This window comes from Gossypium arboreum, chromosome 4 (assembly GCF_025698485.1).
Source record: "Gossypium arboreum isolate Shixiya-1 chromosome 4, ASM2569848v2, whole genome shotgun sequence".
Classification (NCBI taxonomy): domain Eukaryota; kingdom Viridiplantae; phylum Streptophyta; class Magnoliopsida; order Malvales; family Malvaceae; genus Gossypium; species Gossypium arboreum.
The window spans coordinates 80,556,799-80,576,115 of record NC_069073.1 but is presented as its reverse complement, the minus strand read 5'-3'; the positions used below and the strand labels follow the sequence as shown (position 1 = coordinate 80,576,115).

Below are 19,317 nucleotides of genomic sequence, written 5' to 3'. Positions count from 1 at the left end.
GTTTCGAGAATCTTGTGTTCAGTGACTCAGTTAATGAATTAAATGTTAGAGACTAAAATTGAAAGAAGTTAGCACCGTTAGTGCTCGGGGTGCCTCCCGAGAAGCACTTGTTTATAGTCTAAGCTCGACTCTACGTTGTGGGTGTATTTAGGTAACTTTATGGAGCCGTAGCTCCTCTTTATCATCTTTGAAATTCTCACCATTATACATTTTGAGATGATCTCCATTTACCTTAAAAGTGCCTTGTGATGGATCACTTACCTCTATTGTACCATATGGAAACACAGTTTGAACTATGAAAGGACCTGACCATTATGATTTAAGCTTTCTAGGAAACAATTTGAGCCTCGAGTTATATAACAGGACAAAATCTCCAACTTCAAATTACCTTTGTTGCTTCAAACGGACGTCGTGGTAGTGCTTCGTCACTTCCTTATATAGGCGCGAATTTTCATATGCATTGGCTCGCCACTCATCTAACTCGTTCAGCTGCATCAACCTGTTTTCACCTGCAAGTTTGGGGTCAAGGTTTAGAAATTTTATAGCCTAAAATGCCTTGTGTTCCAACTCAAACGGTAGGTGACAACTTTTCCCATAAACAAGTCTGTAAGGTGATGTTCCTATAGGAGTCTTAAAAGCAGTTCTATAAGCCCATAAAGCAGCATCTACTTTCATCACCCAATCCTTCCTGTTTAATTCTACTGTCTTTCCTAGGACACGTTTAAGCTCTCGATTCGCTATTTCGACTTGGCCACTAGTTTGAGGGTGATAAGGGGTAGTTGTTCTGTGATGAAGTCTGTATTTTTGAGGGTCTTGTCAAATTGGGTGTTACAAAAATGAGTACCCCTATCACTGATAATTTCTCTAGGTGTACCAAATCGAGAGAAAAGTCTTTTTTGAATCGTACTACCACTCTAGCATCATTAGTAGGTAAAGCTTGGGCTTCAACCCATTTGGACATATAATCAGCAGCTACTAAGATGTATTTATTCCCGAATGAACTAGGGAATGGACCCATGAAGTCGATACCCCAAACGTCAAATATTTCACATGAGAGCATATATGTCTGAGGCATTTCATCGCGTTTGGATATATTACCTGTCCTTTGACATTTGTCATAAGAAGTAACATACCTGTTGGCGTCTTTGAATAAAGTGGGCCAATAAAAAGCTAATTCAAGGACTTTATGTGCAGTCTTATTTCCACCGTAATGTCCTCTAGCCGGTCCTAAGTGGTAATGTTCCAAGATTTTCAATGCTTCTGTCCTTGTAACGCATCTCCTAATGATTTTATCTGCACATTTACGGAAAAGGAAAGGGTCTTCCCAAAAGTAGTTTTTCACATCAGTGAAGAATCGCTTCTTTTGCTGATGTGTCAACCTTTTTGGTATAATGCTAGCGGCTAAAAAATTTGCAATATCTGCAAACTAAGGTACCTCAGAATCAGATATAACAAAAAAATGTTTTTCAGGGAATGAATCATTTATTTCAATGTCATCTGGTTCATTGGTACTTGAGTTTTCAAGCCTGGAGAGATGATCAGCCGGAAGATTTTCAACTCCTTTCTTATCCTTAATCTCCAAGTCAAATTCCTGCAATAATAAGATCCATCGAATGAGTTGAGGTTTTGCATCAGTTTTGGTCAAAAGGTGGCGAAGAGCGGAATGGTCAGTATAAACGACAAGTTTAGACAATATTAAATATGGCTTAAATTTATCGAATGCAAAAACCACAACTAGCAGCTCTTTCTCCGTGGTGGTGTAGTTTTCTTGTACGGCTGTCAAAGTTTTGCTAGCATAATAGATAGGTTGACAGTGTTTATCTCTTCGCTATCCCAAAACTGCACCTACTGTAAAGTCACTTGCATCGCACATTAGTTCAAAAGGTGAATTCCAATCAGGTACAATTATAATTGGAGCTTTAGTCAGTTTATCTTTTAAAGTATTAAATGCTTCTAAACAATCGTGATCAAAATTAAAATGCACATCTTTTTCTAGTAATTTAGTCAAAGGCTTAGCTATTTTAGAAAAGTCTTTAATGAATCTTCTATAAAACCCAGCATGTCCTAAGAAGCTTCTAATAGCCTTAACTGAATTAGGCGGAGGTAGTTTTTCAATGGTTTCAATTTTAGATTTATCAACCTCAATCCCTCTACTATAAATTTTATGTCCGAACACAATACCTTCTTAAACCATAAAGTGACATTTTTCCTAGTTAAGCACAAGGTTTGTTTCCTTACATCTTATTAACACTCATTTTAAATTTTTTAGGCAAAGATGGAAAGAGTTACTGAAAACCGAAAAATCATCCATAAATACCTCCATGACGTCTTCTATGAGTTTGTCAAAAATGGCCATCATGCAGTGCTGAAAAGTATCAGGAGCATTACATAATCCAAAAGGCATTCTATGATAAGAAAATGTACCATATGGACATGTAAATGCCGTCTTTTCTTGATCTTCAGGAGCTATTGGGATTTGGAAATAGCCAGAGAGTCCATCTAAAAAGCAGTAGTACATGTGTCCTGACAATCTTTCCAACATTTGGTCAATGAATGGAAAGGGAAAATGGTCTTTTCTCGTGGCATCATTTAGCTTCCTACAATCAATGCACACCCTCCAACCTATGACTATCCTTATCGGAATTAATTCATTCTTTTCATTGGCTACAACAGTCATGCCTCCTTTCTTAAGAACAACCTGCACTGGACTCACCCAAGAACTGTCAGAAATAGGATAAATAATTCCAACATTTAGGAGTTTAATTACCTCAGCTTTAACAACTTCCTTCATGTTAGGGTTCAGTCATCTTTGGCTTGCACGCATGGTTTATATTCATCTTCCATTAAATTTTTGAGGGTGCAAAAAGAAAGGCTAATCCCTTTAATGTCAGAAATTTTCCAAGTTATGGCCCTTTTATGCTCTCTTAATACTTTAAGTAATTCCTCTTTCTCCTCGGGTTGCATGTTGGATGCAATAATTATCGGTAATATGGAATTATTTCCAAGGAATGCATATTCCAAGTGATTCGGCAATTGTTTAAGTTCCAGTTTGGGAGGTTCGTCAATAGAGGGTTTTTGCTTAAGTTTATCTTTTACCTTAATTCCCTTATATTCTGCTAGTTTAGGGGTGGTTTCATTAGAGTTTAGTTTGGTTCCTATTTTAGAATCATCATCCATCCGCTCTCCTTGGACGAGACACAGTTCCATTGTGTCCTTGTGTACGATTTCCTGAAAATAATCTTGAGTAGCATGATCAATAGAGTCGATAAAATAACATGAGTCATCCTGTTCTCTAGAAAATCTCATGACATCATAAATTACAGCTTTAGTAGCGGCTAAAAATGGCCAACCTAAAATTAAAGGCACCTCAACATCTTCATCCATGTCAAGCACAACGAAATCAATAGGGAATATAAATTTATCTAATTTTACAAGTACGTCCTCTATAATTCCCCTAGGATATTTAACAGATCTATCAGCTAATTGAATACTCATCCTAGTGGGTTTAGGTTCCCCAAGACCAAGTTGTTTAAACATTTTATATGGCATCAAATTAATGTTGGCACCTAAATCAGCTAGTGCTTTATCAACATTCAAACTACCAATTAAGCATGGAATAGTAAAACTTTTTGGGTCTTTTAGTTTGGTTGGCAATTTATTTTGGAGTATGGCTGAGCACTCCTTATTAAGTTCCACTGTAGATAAGTCTTCAAACTTCCTTTTGTTTGTTAGAAGCTCCTTTAAGAATTTTGCATATGTAGGCACCTGCGATATAGCTTCAATAAAAGGTAAGTTAATATGCAGTTGTTTAAAAAGTTCAAGAAATTTACCGAATTGTGCATCCATGTGGTCTTTCTTCAACTTTGCTGGGTATGGGATTGGTGGTTTATATTCTTTTGGCATTAGGTTGTCATTGCTTTTGGGTTCGACCTCCTTTCGGTCTGCTTCTTATGGTGGCTTCTTTTCAGATTCAGCTAACACTTTCCCACTCCTTAGTGTAACTGCTTTCACATGCTCTTTTGGGTTGGGTTTAGTGTTACTAGGTAGACTACCTTGTGGTCGTTCAAAAATCAACTTGGCAAGTTTTGAGCCCCTGGATTGATGCTTGTTGATTTTTAAGAAGTGTCTCGATATTCTGGAAACGAGTTTCTGACATCGAGATGAATTTTGTTAACATCTCCTCAAGGTTCAGCTTCTTCTCCTACTGGTACAGTGGTTGCTGAAAGCTTGGAGGGGGTGGTGGTTTCTGATTTCCTTGGCCTCCCCATAAAATAATTGGGTGAGTCCTCCAACCTGCATTGTAAGTATTGCTATAAGGATTGTTTTGAGATCAAGGATTGTTACCCATGTAATTTAACTGCTCGTTGTCCATGTTGTAGCCATAAGGTGGGTATTCTGAACTGTTTGATCCACCTCCACTTGCTTCGCACTGCATTACTGGGTGAACCTATGAAGAACTAAGAAAACCATTAATTTTCTTATTTAAGAGTTCTACCTGATTAGAGAGCATGGTGACCGAATCGACGTTATAAACACCGGCTATTTTTGTTGGCTTTATCCTTATGACTTGCCACTGATAGTTATTCAGTGAAATCTCCTCTATAAATTCATAGGCATCTTCAAGTGTTTTATTATTGATGGTTCTACCAGCAGCTGTGTCAACCATTTGTCGATTCGAAGGATTCAGGCCATTATAAAAGGTTTGAACCTATAGCCAGAGTGGTAACCCATGGTGAGGGCATCTTCGCAAAAGGTCCTTGTATCTCTCCCATGCATCGTATAGTGTTTCTAAATCCATCTACACAAAAGAAGAGATGTCATTAAGTAATTTGGCTATTTTAGCCGGCAAAAAATATTTTAATAAAAACTTTTCGGTCATTTGTTCCCAAGTAGTGATTGACCCCCGTGGTAACAAATTCAACCACTGTTTAGCTTTGTCTCTCAATGAAAAAAGAAATAACCAAAGGCAAATGGCATCATCAGAAACGCCATTAATTTTAAATGTATCACATAGTTCAAAAAAATTTGCCAAGCGAGTGTTGGGATCTTCGTCCTGCAAACCATCAAACTGAACCAATTGTTGTATCATTTGAATTGTGTTAGGTTTTAGTTCAAAAGTATTTGCAGCTACAGTAGGTCTAATTATGCTCGATTCAGTTCCTGTTAAAGAAGGTTTAGCATAATCATACATAGTGCGTGGAGTAGGATTTTGATTAACAGCAATCGCAGGAGGTAGCAGATTCTCTTGGTTTTTAGCATCTCCTCGGTTCTGGTTGAAGTATCATCCTCTTGGTCTTCTGTGTATCGTAAGCTTCGCCTTATTTCTCTTCGATTTCTGCAAACTATGCGATCAATCTCACTATCAAACAGTAATGGTGCTGACGGGTTTCTCTTGGTCATAAACTAGAAAAACCTATCAGAAGAAGATAAATGAAGAATTAGAAAAGAAAATAAAAATTTAAATTGCAATAAAAGTAAAATGGCTAAAGTAATAAAAATCGAGTGTACCTAATATTCTAGTTCCTCGGCAATGACGCCAAAAACTTGATGCGAGATATTTGTAACAGGTTTTAAAGGTTTATAAATAAAGCGTTCTTGAGACTAACTTATTATCACGATTAAGGCAAGTGTACCTATCGAACAGCAGTATAGTTCAGCAAGACCGGATTGTCAAACCCAAAGGAACTACGGGTACTAGTATTTACTTCCTTTTTGTTGTCTAGCCTAAAAATTAAGAGGTTTGGTTATCTAAACTAATTACTAACGAAGAATGCACAGAAAGAAAACTTGGGAAAAATACTTTTGGGAAAATTCGATTGATTAAGACAATACTTAAGGAAAAATCCACCTAGACTTCACTTGTTATTTGACTCTGAATCGGATGATTTATTCATTTGACTTGATTCGTAGAAATCCCTAAGTTATATTATTATCTCTCTCGAGACTAACAACGTCTAACCCTAGGTTGAATAATTGAAATCTCTTTCTAATTAACACCCTAGAATTGCATTAATTCGATCTATGGATTCCCTTATTAGGTTTCACCCCAATCTGGTAAAATCTTGTCACCCTATCTCTAGGCGCGCAATCAACTCCGCTTAATTATGACAAATTTACTCTTCGACAGGGTCTATTTCTCCTTTAAATAAGAGCTTGACTTGAATCAATATCCTAGAATATCAAAACAAGAATTAAGAACACAAAATTAAGAACAAGTCAAATCTTTATCATACAATTCAGATAATAATAATAAGATCTGTCTTAGGTTTCATTCCCCTTAGTTATTTAGGGGTTTAGTTCATACTCATTAAAGAAAACATCTCAAAAGTATAAAGATAACAAAACATAAGAATACCCAAAACTCCTGAGAGAATTTGAAGGGAGACCTTCAGTCTTGATGATGAATCCGGCATCTGAATGGATCAATCGGCTTTTCTTGAGCAATTCCCTACTGTAACAGCCCGATTTAGGGCCAAAACAGAATAGTGGTTTCGAAACCACGAATATGAGGTTGAAAAAAAATTATTTTGATTTAGTTTTAGTGTTTATATTATGATTTCATAATTGTGTGAAAATTTTGTTGCAAAATTTTATCGATTGGGTGTTAATTTGACGTTTAGGACTAAATTGAAATAGGTGAAAAATGTGTGTGTTCTAGTTCATAAAGTACTTGATTGAAATGGGGGTTTTAATTAGAGGTCCTTAAATGGAAATTAGACCATTAAACTTTATATGGACAAAAATTTGGACATGGATGTAATTTTTAGAAAGTTTAGTAGTAAGGGCATTTTGGTCATTTGTATATTAAATTAAATAAAATGGGAAAAATAAGACAAAAATGTGTTCATCTTCATTTAAGCTTGGCCGAAACTTACATGTTCTCCATAGCTAGGGTTTTTCCAAGCTTTCAAGCTCAATAGTAAGTGCATTCAAGCCCCGTTTTTAATGTTCTTTACATTTTTGAAATCCTCGTAGATCAGTCTACCTATTTCTACCATTATTTCGAGTTAGGGTTTATGTTTAAAAATTTACCCATGAATGATATGCATGTATTTTTATGTTTGATGGTAGAATATGAAAGTTTGAAGTTAGCAGAATGATCTTTTCTAAGCAATTTTTAGCAAAAACGAGCAAAACGGCATAATCGGTAAAAATATCTATTGTTCATAACTATGTGTTAGAGTGAGAATTTGATGTTGTCATAGAAGATAAAAATGTTCATCATGTCCTAAAACTTAAGAATAAGGGCTGAAATTAAATTTTCGAGCCTAGGGGAAAAATCTTAATTTTGTAAAAGTTAAGGGGCAAAAATGTAATTTTTCCATAATGTGATTTTTGGATTGAAATAAATAGTATGAGTGTTAAATGAGCTAAATGTGTTGTTATAGATCAAGAAAGGCGTGGAATCGACCTCGAACGGGGGAAGAAAAGATTTTGGACTAAATTGCAAAATTCTCATATTTTGCACTAAGGTAAGTTTGTACGTAAATAATACATTAACTTCATTTACATTCTTATGTTTCAGCCTATTATATATATTTTAGCTAATTTTGAAGCATAAATCGACTATTGAAAGAATGGAAATAAGTAATAGAGAGAGAAATCCCGGTTGAACATTCAGAAAGATTGAATAATATAGATGGAATGTAGCTTGGTCACATGTATGGTGCTGAGTGCACATCATGTGTACAAGAGAGCTGCGAGATACTATGTAGTAGCTAGGTCACATGCGTGATACGGGATGTATCCCATGTAGACAAAAAAGCTACGGGAGAGATAAATGTAGCTAGGTCGCATGTGCGATCCCAAGTGAAGGACACCATGTAGACAAGAGAGCTACGAGATAAATTGGCTAGGTCACATGGGTGGTACTAAGTGTTCACCATGTGTACAAGAGAGCCGAATTATATGAAATATGATGGGTAGAGTTGTGTGTTGAAACCACCAAGTATCGAGAATTGATCCGAAGTGTTCAACGGGATGATTTTACGGTGACATTGTAATCATGGACCTATACTTGTGATGTATGAAATGTGGTGAAAATGAATTGTGATATGTATACTAAATGAGGTTAATACAAAGAAAGTGTGAAATAGTGAATTTACAATAATACTGTTTTGGACAGTCGTTGTGACGTGAATTTGAAAAATCACCAAAAATAGTAGGAATTTTAGAGGCTGAATGAGATATTAACTTAAAGATTAATGAGTCTATTCTCATGTAAGAGAAACAGAGCGAGTAAAGGAACTCTATATTTTGAGATATTTACATTTATGTGTGACTTGTTCAAAATGACTATGTGATCCCCTGTTCTGACTTTGATAAATCATTAAAAATTGTACAAAAATAATTAAGAAATATAGTTTATATGCCTAGATTCCTTATTGGGTATAGTTTTAAATGAAACAAATTTCATGAATATTTGACTTTTTTACTGGGAGAAAATCAATTCGTAGTGAACAGAGGTTAGATCCGTCAAGCTGTATAACAGGGGAAACCTTAACTAATAAAATGTACTAATTGGCTGGGCCAAAAATTATAGAAAAATTTTAATAAGAATTAATATGAGTCTAGTTTCAGGAAAATTTTACGGATTTTAATTTTGAGTTTTTTAACTCAAGTTATGATTTATTTAGTGAACATGACGTAGGAGAGACAACTTAATCAAAGTGGAGTAAATAGTGAAATTAAAAGTAGATACACTTGAGTTATTGTGTAAACATATTAGATTCTTTAATTATTATTTATATGCTTACTTACTAAGCTATAAGCTTACTTTCTTTTCTCTCTTTTGTCTTATAGTTTCGTCCTGCTTGCACAGGAGTTAAGGATCGTTGAAGATCTGCCCGCACTATCAATACTTTTGGGTATTTGAACTAAACATTTTGAATTATGGCATGTATAGTAGGCTTCGTTATTTTGATATGTGTCATAATTGCCTAGGTTCAAAATATTAGTTACAGTATTTGACCAATTATTTTGTACAAAGCCATTGAAGTTGGCTAATATTGTTCAAGACATATGTTATAATGATACATTATCTAATTGGATGACATATTTCTATCTCGGTTTTGTTTAATTGTATGTGTTATGTTCTGGTAATACCTCGTACCCTGTTTCGGTGTTGAACAGGGTAAGGGCGTTACATTTAGTGGTATCAGAGTTATGGTTTAGTAGGTTCTCAGACTAATATAGTGTGTGTAAAAGTCTAGCTATACATGCCATAAATATATTGTGATAGTGTGGTGACTCCTGATTATTCTAAACTGTGTTTTGTTTTAATATAGTAATGGATCCAGATGGAACTGCAGCTGATGATGCTGCTAGTAATGCGCTGACTCCCGCACAAGGGATCACACCTGTAGAAAGTAGACCTGAGACATTGAGGCAGGGAGATGAGGCTCGGGATGCCTTTCTCCAAATGATGAACAATTGGTATACTGAGTTTATTCGAGCAAACCCAAATGCTCAACCTCCTCCAACCCCTACCATACCTCAAACAGTTCCCGTAGCTGCTCAAGGCATAGATTAGGTAAGAATGAAAAAGCCTCTGGTCGACAAGATTCGAAAACAAGGGGCCGAAGAGTTCAGAGCAAAGATCGACGATGATCCCGCGAAAGCAGAGTTTGGCTTGAAAATTCTACCCGTGTATTTGATGAGCTTTCATGTACACCCGAGGAGTGCTTAAAGTGCGTTGTATCACTTTTGAGAGATTCGGCCTACCATTGGTGGAAGACTTTGGTAGCAGTGGTGCCAAAAGAAAGGGTTATTTGGGATTTCTTCTAGGAAGAATTCAGAAAGAAATACATAAGTCAGCGATTTATTGATAAAAAATGGAAGGAGTTCCTTGAATTGAAACAGGGCAAGATGTCTGTGGCAAAGTATGAACGCGAATTTGTAAGACTCAGCAAGTATGCCAAGGAATGTGTGTCCACCGAGGCTATTATGTGCAAAAGATTTGAGGATGGACTTAATGAGGACATTAAAGTGCTTGTGGGAATTCTAGAGCTGAAAAAATTTGTAGTATTGGTTGATTGAGCTCTTAAAGCCGAAGAATTAAACAAAGAAAGAAGAAAATCTGCCATTGAGGCCCGAGATGCCAGAAAGAGGCCGATAAGCAAGTCATTTCAATCTCAATCAAAGAGTTCCAAAGAGACAAACCCTCGAATGACAGTTTCAATTGGGGATTCACACAGAGATCGTGGTAGGGCATATTTGGGGTCTAAAGCTCAAGCTACTTCAGTGGCAAGTGTGGGTAATGTGCTGTCTAGAAAGTCCGAATGTAAGCAATATGGCAGGCAACATTTTGGTGAGTGTTAGGGAAACGAGCAAGCTTGTTTCAGGTGTGGTTCTCGCGAGCATTTTATCAGTGAGTGTCCAGAGAAAGTTAAAGAAGAAAAATTTCAGAGTACTAGACAGAGTACTACCGCTAGCAGAGGTAGACCATCAAGAAATACTGGAAGTGGAGCTAGCAGTAAAACTGTAATGAAAGACTCAGTGGCGAGATCAGAAGCTAGAGCACCTACTAGAGCTTATGCTATACGTGCCCGAGAGGATGCATCATCTCCTAATGTGATTACTGGTACATTTTCTCTCTATGATACTATTGTTATTGCATTGATTGATCCCGGGTCTACTCATTCCTATATTTGTATGAATTTAGTATTTAATAAGAAGTTGCCTGTTGAGTTTACTGAGTTTATGATTAAAGTGTCGAACCCCTTAGGCCAATATGTGCTAGTTGATAAGGTTTGCAAGAATTGCCCATTAATGATTCAAGGTCACTGTTTTCCAGCTAATCTGATGCTATTACCATTTGATGAGTTTGATGTTATTTTGGGAATAGACTGGTTGACATTGTATGATGCCAAGGTAGATTGTAAACAGAAAACACTAGAGTTGAAATATGAAAATGGTGAAATTTTGTGGGTTGAAACAGATGAATCAAATAAATTGCCTATGGCGATTTACACATGTCTCGCATGTAAATACATAAGGAAAGGGTGTGAAGCTTATCTGGCCTATGTAATAAATACTGAGCTGTCTGAATTGAAGCTTGAATCAGTACCGATAGTCTGTGAATTTCCAGATGTATTTCTAGAGGAATTGCCTAGATTACCTTTGAACAAAGAGATAGAGTTTGCCATTGATTTGTTGTCGGGGACTACACCAATCTCGATTGCTCCATATAGAATGGCTCCGACTGAATTAAAAGAATTGAAGGCTCAGTTGCAAGAGTTAACAGACAAGGGATTTGTGAGACCAAGTTACTCTCCCTGGGGTCCTCCTGTATTGTTCATAAAGAAGAAGGATAGCTCAATGAGGCTTTGCATTGATTACCGTCAGCTTAATAAGGTGACTATAAAGAACAAGTACCCGTTACCGAGGATTGATGATTTATTCGATCAGTTAAAGGGGGCAATAGTGTTTTCAAAGATCGATTTGAGGTCCGATTACTACCAGTTGAGAGTTAAGGAGTCAGATGTGCCGAAAACCACCTTTAGGAAAAGGTATGGACTTTATGAGTTCCTTGTGATGCCTTTCGGCTTAACAAATGCTCCAGCTATATTTATTGACTTGATGAACCGAATCTTTCGGCCATATTTGGATAAGTTTGTAGTAGTTTCCATAGATGACATTCTAATTTATTCTCGGGATGAGTCTGAGCACGCCGAACACTTGAGAACAATATTGCAGATCTTGAGAGAAAAGAAACTGTTTGCTAAGTTTAGTAAAAGTGAGTTCTAGCTTCGTGAAGTCAAATTTTTGGGACATATAGTCTCAGGTAATGGTATTCGGGTGGATCCGAGCAAAATTTCCGCGATCGTTGATTGGAAACCGCCAAAGAATTTATCCGAGGTTAGAAGCTTTTTAGGCTTGGCCGGGTATTATAGACGTTTTGTTGAGGGATTTTCGATGATTGCCTCTCCTATGACTAAGTTGCTGCAAAAGAATGTTAAGGTTGAATGGACTGATAAATGCCAGCAGAGTTTTGAAAAGCTGAAAGCATGATTGACTGAAGCACCAATTTTAGTACAGCCTGAGCCAGGGAAGGAGTTCATAATTTATAGTGATGCATCATTGACAAGCCTTGGATGTGTGCTGATGCAAGAGGGTAAAATGGTAGCTTATGCCTCGAGACAGTTAAAACCGCATGAGAAGAACTATCCTACACATGATTTGGAATTGGCCGCTATTGTCTTTGCCTTGAAGATCTGGCGACATTATTTGTATGGTGAAAAATGCCGAATTTTTACTGATTACAAAAGTTTGAAGTATTTGATGAATCAAAAGGATTTGAATCTGCGACAACGGAGATGGCTTGAATTATTGAAGGATTATGAGCTAGTGATTGATTATCATCTGGGAAAAGCGAATGTAGTTGCTGACGGCCTTGAGCAGGAAATCTCTTTTTACTTTGAGAGCCATGAATACGAGGTTAGCATTGTCTAATGATGGGTCAATCTTGGCAGAGATGAGGGTTAAACCATTATTTCTCCAGCTAATTTGTGATGCTCAAAAGAACGATAGTGAGTTGCGAACCAAGAGAACTCAGTGTGAATTGGGTTACGACTCAGATTTTCGAGTTGGACTAGATGACTGTTTAATGTTTCGAGACAGGATATGTGTACCGAAAAATGATGAATTGATTCAGAATATATTACATGAGGCGCACAGTGGCTGTTTGTCGGTTCACCCTGGTAGCACAAAAATGTATAATGATTTAAATAAGTTGTATTGGTGGCGAGGTATGAAAAGGGCCATTTCTGAATTTGTAACCAAGTGTTTGATCTGTCAACAAGTAAAAGCTGAGCATCAAGTGCCTTCAGGATTACTCCAACCGGTAATGGTACCTGAGTGGAAATGGGATAGGATTACCATGGATTTTGTAACCGGTTTGCCTCTGACTCCCAAAAAGAAGGATACTGTCTGGGTAGTGGTTGATAGGTTAACAAAGTCGGCTCACTTTATACCGGTACGTATCGATTACTCACTTGATAAATTAGCTGAATTATATATTGCTGAAATTGTGAGGTTACACGGGGTACCCATGTCTATAATATCAGATAGAGATCCGAGGTTTACCTTGAGATTCTGGAAAAAGTTACAAGAAGCTTTGGGTACAAAATTGAATTTTAGTACCGCGTTTCATCCATAAACAGATGGTCAGTCAGAAAGAGTAATCCAGGTACTCGAAGATATGCTTAGATGCTGTGTTTTAGAATTTGAAGCCAGTTGGGAGAAATATCTATCTTTGGTTGAATTTGCCTACAATAACAGTTTTCAGTCAAGTATACAGATGGCACCGCATTGAAGCCTTGTATGGTCGCAAGTGTCGACTCCTTTATATTGGACCGAACTTAGTGAGAAACAGATTCACTGAGTTGATTTAGTTAAAGAAACCAAGAGAAAGTAAAAATAATTCGTGATTGCTTGAAAGCTGCTTCAGATCGACAAAAGTCATATGCGAATTTAAAAAGAAAAGAGATTGAACTTCAGGCGGGTGATAAAGTGTTCTTGAAGGTGTCACCATGGAAGAATATTCTGAGATTTAGCCGAAAAGGCAAGTTGAGTCCGTGTCTTATTGGGCTGTACGAGATTATTGAGAGGATTGGACCAGTGGCATATCGGTTGGCATTACAGGCAGAATTAGAAAGAATTCATAACCTGTTTCATGTATCAATGTTGCGATGTTATCGTTTTGATCCTTCACATGTGATTTCTCCAACAGAAATTGAGATTCGATCTGACTTGACCTATGATGAGGAACCAATTAAGATTTTAGCTCGAGAAGTAAAACAATTGAGAAAGAAAAGTATAGCTTTAGTGAAAGTGTTATGGAAAAGACATGGAGTAGAAGAAGCTACGTGGGAACCGGAGGAAGCCATGAGAAAATAGTACCCAAATCTCTTTACCGGTAAGATTTTCAAGGACGAAAATCCCTAGGGGGAAGAGTTGTAACAGCCTGATTTAGGGCCACAACAGAACAGTGGTTTCGAAACCACGAATCCGAGGTTGAAAAAAAAATATTTTGATTTAGTTTTAGTGTTTATACTATGATTGCATAATTGTGTGAAAATTTCGTTGCGAAATTTTATCGATTGGGTGTTTAATGTGACGTTTAGGACTAAATTGAAATAGGTGAAAAATGTGTGTTCTAGTTCATAAAGTACTTGATTGAAATGGGGGTTTTAAGTAGAGGTCCTTAAATGGCAATTAGACCATTAAACTTTATATGGACAAAAATTTGGACATGAATGGAATTTTTAGAAAGTTTAGTAGTAAGGGCATTTTGGTCATTTGTATATTAAATTAAATAAAATGAGAAAAATAACACAAAAATGTGTTCATCTTCATTTAAGCTTGGCTGAAACTTACATGTTCTCCATAGCTAGGGTTTTTCCAAGCTTTCAAGCTCAATAGTAAGTGCATTCAAGCCCCGTTTTTAATGTTCTTTACATTTTTGAAATCCTCGTAGCTCGGTCTACCTATTTCTACCATTATTTCGAGTTAGGGTTTATGTTTAAAAATTTACCCATGAATGATATGCATGTATTTTGATGTTTGATGGTAGGATATGAATGTTTGAAGTTAGGAGAACGATCTTTTCTAAGCAATTTTTAGCAAAAACGAGGAAAACGACATAATCGGTAAAAATACCTATTGTTCATAACTATGTGTTAGAGTGAGAATTTGATGTTGTCATAGAAGATAAAAATGTTCAGCATGTCATAAAACATAATAACAAGGGCTGAAATTAAGTTTCCGACATAGGGGCAAAATCATAATTTTGTAAAAGTTAGGGGGCAAAAATGTAATTTTTCCATAATGTGATTTTGGATTGAGATAAATAGTATGAGTGTTAAATGAGCTAAATGTGTTGTTATAGATCAAGAAATGCGTGGAATCGACCTCGAACAGGGGAAAGAAAAGATTTTGGACTAAATTGCAAAATTCCCATATTTTGCACCAAGGTAAATTTGTATGTAAATAATACATTAACTTCATTTACATTCTTATATTTCATCCTATTATATATATTTTAGCTGATTTTGAAGCATAAATCGACTATTGAAAGAATGGAAATAAGTAATAGAGGGAGAAATCCCGGTTGAACATTCGAAAAGATTGAATAATATAGATAGAATGTAGCTAAGTCACATGTATGGTGCTGAGTGCACATCATGTGTACAAGAGAGCTACAAGATACTATGTAGTAGCTAGGTCACATGTGTGATACGGGATGTATCCAATGTAGACAAGAGAGCTACGAGAGAGATAAATGTAGCTAGGTCGCATGTGTGATCCTAAGTGAAGGACACCATGTAGACAAGAGAGCTACGAGATAAATTGGCTAGGTCACATGGGTGGTACTAAGTGTTCACCATGTGTACAAGAGAGCCGAATTATATGAAATATGACGAGTAGAGTTGTGTGTTGAAACCACCAAGTATCGAGAATTGATCCGAAGTGTTCAACGGGATGATTTTACGGTGACATTGTAATCATGGACGTATACTTGTGATGTATGAAATGTGGTGAAAATGAATTGTGATATGTATGCTAAATAAGGTTAATACAAAGAAAGTGTGAAATAGTGAATTTACAATAATACTGTTTTGGATAGTCGTTGTGACGTGAATTTGAAAAGTCACCAAAAATAGTAGGAATTTAATTAGAGGCTGAATGAGATATTAACTTAAAGATTAATGAGTCTATTCTCATGTAAGAGAAACAGAGCGAGTAAAGGAACTCTATATTTTGAGATATTTACATTTATGTGTGACTTGTTCAAAATGACTATGTGATCCCCTGTTCTGACTTTGATAAATCATTAAAAATTGTACAAAAATAATTAAGAAATATAGTTTATATGCCTAGATTCCTTATTGGGTATAGTTTTAAATGAAACAAATTTCATGAATATTTGACTTTTTTACTGGGAGAAAATCAATTCGTAGTGAACAGAGGTTAGATCCTTCAAGCTGTATAACAGGGGAAACTTTAACTAAAAAACTGTACTAATTGGCTGGACCAAAAATTCTAGAAAAATTTTAGTAAAAATGAATATGAGTCTAGTTTCAGGAAAATTTTACATATTTGAATTTTGAATTTTGTAACTTGAGTTATGATTTATTTAGTGAACTTGATGCAGGAGAGACAGCTTGATCAAAGTGGAGTAAATAGTGAAATTAAAAGTAGATACACTTGAGTTATTGTGTAAACATATTAGATTCTTTAATTATTATTTGTATACTTACTTACTAAGCTATAAGCTTACTTTCTTTTCTCTCTTTTGTCTTATAGTGTCGTCCTGCTTGTACGGGAGTTAAGGATCGTTGAAGATCTGCCCGCAGTATCAATACTTTTGGGTATTTGAACTAAACATTTTGAATTATGGCATGTATAGTAGGCTTCGTTATTTTGATACGTGTCATAATTGCCTAGGTTCAAAATATTGGTTATAGTATTTGACCAATTATTTTGTACAAAGCCATTGAAGTTGGCTAATATTGTTCAAGACATATGTTATAATGATACATTATCTAATTGGATGACATATTTCTATCTTAGTTTTGTTTAATGGTATGTGTTATGTTCTGGTAATACCTCGTACCCTGTTTTGGTGTTGAACACGGGTAAGGGGCGTTACACCTGCTTCCTCCTCTGCGTCCCCCCTTCCTAAGTGCCTCCTCATGTGTTTAAATAGGCTTTGGAATGCCTAAGAGCCCTCAAAATTGGAGTTTTCCGAATTGGACTAAACTTGGGCTAGGCAGGGACACGCCAGTGTGACACGCTCGTGTGCGATTACTTAAGGCCGTGGTCAAGGCTGTTAAATGGGCACGGGAGTGTGATCTACCCGTGTAAATCATGCTTCTACCTTTCCAAAGGGACACAACCGTGTAGTCAACCCATGTGAAGAGGTTCAGGCAGTGCTAGAGCCTGTTAAACGTACACGGGCGTGTGGTATACCCGTGTGGTGAACTCTAGGCCATGCTGATTTCCCATGTTGGCCCGTTTTCTCCGTTTGTGGCCTATTTCTCGGTCTTTTTACTCTCTTATGCTCACCTAAGTATAAAACATGAAATTAAAGGATTAGGAGCATCGAATTCACCAAATCTAAGGAGAAATCATCCATAAAATATGTTAAGCATGGGGTAAAAATATGTATAAATTACGGTTTATCAGTGGTTTCGGAACCACAAATCTGAGGTTGGAGAAATCATTTTTATATTATTTTATGTGTTATAGCATGATTATATGAGTTCTTGAAATTTTTGGTGAATTAATTTCAGTGATTGCATGCTTAATTTTGAAAAAGGACTAAATCGCATAAAGTGCGAGAATTTTGTTCTACTAGCTAAAGGTGTCAAAAAGCTATGGAACATTAAAGTAGAGGCCCTTATTGAGTAAATAGACCAATAAAATAGTGGCTGGACATGGAGCCTTAATTCAAGGAATGGTCAAATGTTAGGTGACTTAATTGATAATAAAATAATAAACCTAAAGGACTAGCTATCATCATTTTCATTCTTATTGTTCACCACCAAAAATTACAGGAAAAACTTGAAAAATTCAGCAACTTGGTTTCTTTACAAATCAAGAAATACGGAATTCGGACCTAGACCGGGGGAAATCCAAGCTAGTGAACTAAATCAAACTAGTCACCCATATTTTGTATACCGAGGTAAGTTGCACGTAAATATCACAATTCTATTGTTATTTGAAAAATTGATATTGCATGGAATGTTCAATTTTTGTTATGAATATGCATGACAAGATTTGATGTGGTAAAACTCTCGGTTGAACCGTCGGAATAGATCAGATATCCATGCCATTATACTAGGGTTATATGTGAGCCAGTGTAAGACCATGTCTGGGACATGGCATCGGCCTCGATACGTGAGCCAATGTAAGACCATGTTTGGGACATGGCATCGGCATTGTTGTATGAGCTAGTGTAAGACCATATTTGGAACATGCCATCGACATTGTTGTATGAGCCAGTGTAAGACCGTGTTTGGAACATGGCCTCGGCATTGTTATGAGAGCTAGTGTAAGACCATGTCTGGGACATGGCATTGGCCTTGATATGTGAGCCAGTGTAAGATCATGTTTGGAACATGGCATCGGCATTGTTGTATGAGTCAGTATAAGACCATGTCTGAGACTTGACATCGGCACTAATATATGAAAACCAGTGTAAGATCATGTCTAGGACATGGCATCAGCATCTTACCCTTTTGTATGAGGCTTATCGGGTATCCTTTATTATTCCAACTGGTTCAACGGGTGATTTAAAGATTATGTCACTATTGAGAAAAGTTATGATTATGTGGCAAGTGGTACAAGTACCTACACGAAACCCATGAGAATGAGCTCGGGTTGTGTATATGAGTAGTAAGAATGAAAATAAGTAAGTTACGTCTATGGTCATTCGAGAATCTTGTGCAAGTGTATAATATGTTATGAGTATGATATTACTTGGTAAAGTGTCTTTTATTATTTACATGTAACTTACTAAGATTTATGCTTACTCCCTCTCTTTTCCATTTTCTTATAGCATCGCTAAGTTAGCTCGGGGATCAAAGGACGTTGGAGGCTTGATCACACAATCAAATGGAACAATTGGGTATAGTTAGATTTATCATTTTGAGTATGGCATGTATAGAGACTTGGTCTTTTTGTTAAGTGTCATGTTGGTTTAGCCAAAGTGTTGGCTCATATTGATGTGATATTCTTTTCGTATAGGCCATTGAGGTTGGCTAATATTGATTATTGCTAAATGCATTTGATGAGAATTTTCATGGATGTAGTTGTTGCATGGTTTGTGTTGATAAGTAGGAGATGTTGTATGTGATAGAAAATAGCTTGGAAATGATGTGTGGATGCCTTAGTATTGGCTGATATGGTCATGTGTTTGTGTGGTACTGTTATTGTTTGATGTTTTCTAGGTTGGTGTAAGTAAGGGTTGTAATATCCTGATTTTGGGCCTAGTCGGAATAGTGGTTTTGTGACCACAAAATCCGAGATAGAAATAATTATTTTATGATTATTTTGAGGTCTATGATATGATTTCATGATTGTGTGAAAATTTCGTGAAGAAATTTTATGCATAAAGTGCTTAAATTGAAATTAGGGACTAAATCGAATAATTTGCAAAACTTGCATTCTAGAAGTTTCTAGTATGAAATTGTTTTGAAATATTAATTAGGAGGTCTTAAATAGAAATTTTACCAATTTCTAAGTCTATGGACAAAAATTGGACATGGATGGAATTTTTGGAAGTTTAGTAGTAAGGGCATTTTGGTCATT

The 19,317-nt window shown here is 36.3% G+C and overlaps 1 non-coding gene across 1 annotated transcript; it reads left to right on the top strand.

The window, feature by feature from the left end:
- Positions 1-4,724: 4,724 nt before the first annotated feature.
- On the top strand, positions 4,725-4,835 carry LOC128291977 (small nucleolar RNA R71). The gene has a single exon (XR_008281961.1). It is a non-coding gene; the product is annotated as a small nucleolar RNA R71 (small nucleolar RNA).
- Positions 4,836-19,317: the final 14,482 nt, after the last annotated feature.